At 37.5% G+C, this 4,305-nt stretch overlaps 1 pseudogene; it reads right to left on the reverse strand.

The window, feature by feature from the left end:
* Nucleotides 1–2,133: 2,133 nt before the first annotated feature.
* Nucleotides 2,134–2,617, reverse strand: LOC100468765 (annotated as a pseudogene).
* Nucleotides 2,618–4,305: the final 1,688 nt, after the last annotated feature.

The following is a 4,305-nucleotide window of genomic DNA, read 5'->3' on the forward strand; positions in this document are numbered from 1 at the left end:
GGCATGGACATTTTAAAAAATGTCTACTGGGTGCAGAGATTAAAGAATATTAAAGAATAGCTTTTGTTCTTTTCCAATGAGCAGAAAATCTTCTGTCCAAAATCTCTAATTCACGAGCTTCTCCTTTTCTAGGCCAGAGCTATCCAGTGGAAATATGAGATGAGCCACATATGTAATTTAAATTTTCTAGTAACCCATATGAACAAAATGTAAAATGAAACAGGTGGAATTAATTTTAATAACATTTTATTTTATTCAATATTTCAAAATTGTGATTTCAATATGTAAAATATTTTTAAATTATTATGAGATATTCTACATTTTTTTCATACGAAGAAACCCAGTGTATATTTCACATATGCATCTCTCAATTCAGACTAGTCATATTTCAAGTGCTCAATAGCTAGTTTCTACTCTGCTGGAAAAAGCAGTTCTATATGCTACCTCAAAATATGAAGTCAACATTGTCCAATACAAGATTTTTTTTCCAATACAAAATTTTCCTAAGAAGCAAGGGAGTTTCAGTCACATTATTTAGACCAGACTTTCTCAATAGTGACACACTGACTAGATAATTTGGCTAGATAACCTTCTGACATGGGGGGAGCAGCTTTCCTGTGTGGTGTAAGATGTTCTGCAACATCCTTGGCCTCTACTCACTAGACGCCAGTAGCAACCCTCTTCCTTAGTTGTGACATCAAAACTGTCTCTAGACATTGTCAAATGTCCCCTAGGGGGTAAAATTGCCCCCACTGAAAACCAATGAATTATATTATCCCTTTGAATTTTGGAAAGCAGGAGTTTTGTGACACCAGCAATCTAGAGGGTCTCATGAAGACTTATCTCCAAAAGAATTATCATGCCACAGGAGGAGAGGAAACCTTGCACCACAAGGGCTTTGTTGTGTAATTTCTGCGTGCTGAGGTTTTGCTGATCTGCCAAGAGCATCCCCATTTTCCCACCTCTGGCCATTGCAGGACACTGCATTTGGTTTGACTGGTGTTTGTTCAGGGAGTCCACTAGTCAGAGCCTTTTCCTAACTTTTTCTGTCACATTTCATAGGACAAGATTTCTTATTTGCAAGCAATATGAATTGATTCTGGGAAAATAGAAAAATAATTTATTGGAATGTTTCAGGAAGGTTATTAGGAAGATCACACAGGCCGCAGGAAGACTGAAAAACCAAACTCAGAAAATAGTTAACAACAAAGGGAGACTCCCTCTCTGTTCAATACTTTATTACAGGAACAGTCTGATTAGGATGCAGCTACTGGGGCCAGAATTGCTGCACACTCTCGCTGCCTCTGAACATTTGACCTCAACACTGTTATGAATATTTTACTATTTCTTTGTGATTTTACATCATTCTCCCATTGCAATCTCTAATATATTTCATCTGCATTTATTAGCCCTTGCATTTAGAATGCAAGAAACTTTTGATCCATCCTCAGTAAAACTTTGATCCATTTTCACTGCCTCCATGAGCCTCTCTCATGGAGGTTTGCACTCCAAGCGGCTATAATTGCTTTCTTTTCAAAATCTACATTGGATATACAAAATTCTAGATGCTTAGAAGCTCTCAAGCAGTAGCAGCTTGATCCTATCGATGGGTAGGAATTCAATTGGTTTCACCAGAGCCATTGACCTTTCTTTTTCTGAACCTCTCCCTTTCCTTTGCCTCCCAGAGAGTTACCTTTAATTGCCCTTGTAGTGTCCACTACAAGGATGTCTCTCTATCTGAGTCTCACTGGCTGAACCTACTTGTTATGCTGTCCCTTGTGATTATTAAATATTAACAAACAAAGATCCTGGCTAAGTTGATTCGCTATAATGACACTGCAGGGCTATGGTCCTGTTTTTCTTTTTCCTTTTTTTCCCCCTAGGCAAAGAACTTTATCAACCTTGTTTCAAACTTGATTCCCAGGCTTCTTCAGCTTAATTAGCTGCAAAGAATGAATTGTGTATAAGCAAAAACTGAAAAGAGTTGCAGTGTCCAAGGGGCTTGGGCTTAAAAATATTAGAGATCTAGATTTTATCAGATCCATGAATAAAATGTTGAAAAGCAGTCATAATATAAAATAGCAGCTCCCAGTAACTTCTTCAACTTTTACCTTCTTCAGAAGCTTACTCAATTCAGGTTGCTTCATTCTTGGACACTTCATCAACTCCACAAGATCTGGAATTTCATCATCATCATCCTCTCCAGTAGCAAGTGGTGCTTTTCCATCCACAGACTGTTTGGGCAGAGCTTCAGCTAGTCTTCTTAAACTAGTCAGACTGTCTGTACCAAGTTGGTTTAAGATACTGGGTAGCATTTCTGTCAGCTGCTTTGTTTCAACATGGCCCATAATGGTCAAAGTGTTTTAGGCCAGCAATCCCTGAACTTTAGTGCTGTTAAAGTGGATCTCTGTTCCTTGGTTTGTGAACATATTCACTTCTTCAATCCCAGAGATATTGTTTACCCTAACTTCTTGAAGGAGAACTGAAGTTTTTTATCATCTGCTGTAGCCATTCTATGACCCACCTTCTTCTTTCCATGAGCAGTTCCTTTCCCACCAATGCACACTTGTACTTGCAGTTTGGCGAGTTTCTCCTGGTTCCTGATAGTTTCTTTCATAGTGTTGGAGTGTAAGGGGAACTAGGGTTGGTGCTCAGAGGTTGAGATAAGGTGCACACATGTGGGGACACAAGATGGCCGCTCTGGTCCTGTTTTTCATTCATCCATTTACTCACTCAACACATATTTATTGAATGCTTACCATGTACTAAGCTCATTGCCAAACACCAGATGAAAGTAATGCAAATCAGCCCCTGTATCTCTGGAACATATACAATAGTAGGAGAGACAGATATTAATCAAATAATCACAGAAATAAATATTAAATCTCAACCAGAACAAATATATGAAGGAGAGGTGTATTTCCCAGATGGGTGAAATCCCATATTTGGAAGGCTATTGTAATGTTATAGCAGTCAGAAAATCAGTGATGGTTTCCCAAAGAACTGAGGGACAAGCAGAAGTGAAGTACTTGAAGAGGATAATAAGGAGCATTCTATGAAAAATAAAGAGTAGGAAGAATAGGGAGAAATTCAAGAGAATAAAAAAGGCCAATGAAGTTGAAGCAGAAAGAACAAGGGAGCATAGGTATTTAACCTACTGAATTTCCAGCTTTGCTCAATCAAATGTAAGTCAAAGCAAAAGTTTTAATTAAAAAAAAAGTCCTTCATACACAAAAATAAACTCAAAATGGATTAATGACTTAAATATGAGACCTAAAACCATAAAAATCCTAGAAGAGAGAACAGGCAGAATGTCTCCAACATCAGCCATAACAAACACTTTTTCTAGATATGTCTCCTGAGACAAGGGAAACAAAAGCAAATAACTATTTGTCCCAATAAACTATTGGGACTACATCAAAATAAAAAGCTTCTGCACAGTGAAGGAAACAATCAACAAAACTAAAAGGCAACCTATGGAATGGGAGAAGGTATTTGCAAATGACATATCTGATAAAGGGTTAGCATTAAAAATCTATAAAGAACTTATAAAACTCAACACCCCAAAAATGAATAATCCAATTCAAAATGGGCAGAACACATGAAAAGACATTTTTAAAAAGAAAACATACTGATGGCCAACATGAAAAGATGCTCAACATTACTTATCATCATCAGTTTTGCAAATCAAAACTACAATGAGTTATCATCTTACACCTGTCAGAATGGCAAAAATCAAAAACACAAGAAACAACGGGTGCTGACAAGGATGTGGAAAAAGGGGAACCCTCTTGCACTGTTGGTGGGAATGCAAACTGGAGCTGTCACTCTGGAAAACAGTATGGAGTTTCCTCAAAAAGTTAAAAATACAACTACCCAATGATCCAGCAATTACACTACTAGGTATTTACATGAAGAATACAATAATACTCATTCAAAGGGATACACACACCCCAATATTTATAGCAACATTATCTACAACAGCCAAATTATGGAAGCAGCCCAACTGTCCATTGACTGGTGAATGGATAAGGAAGAAGAGGTATACATAAAGGAGTATTAGCCATAAAAAAGAGGGAAATCTTGCCATTTGCAATATGGATGGAGCTACAGAGTATAATGCTAATGAAATAAGTCAGTCAGAGAAAGACAAATGCCATATGATTTCATTCATATGTGGAATTTAAGAAACAAAACAATGACCAAGAGAAACCGAGACATAGACACTTAACTATAGAGAACAAATTGATGGTTGCCAGAGGGGAGGTGGGTGGGGGGAATGGGATAAATAGGTGATGGGGATTA

This window comes from Ailuropoda melanoleuca, chromosome 6 (genome assembly GCF_002007445.2).
Source record: "Ailuropoda melanoleuca isolate Jingjing chromosome 6, ASM200744v2, whole genome shotgun sequence".
In the NCBI taxonomy this organism is placed as follows: Eukaryota; Metazoa; Chordata; class Mammalia; order Carnivora; family Ursidae; genus Ailuropoda; species Ailuropoda melanoleuca.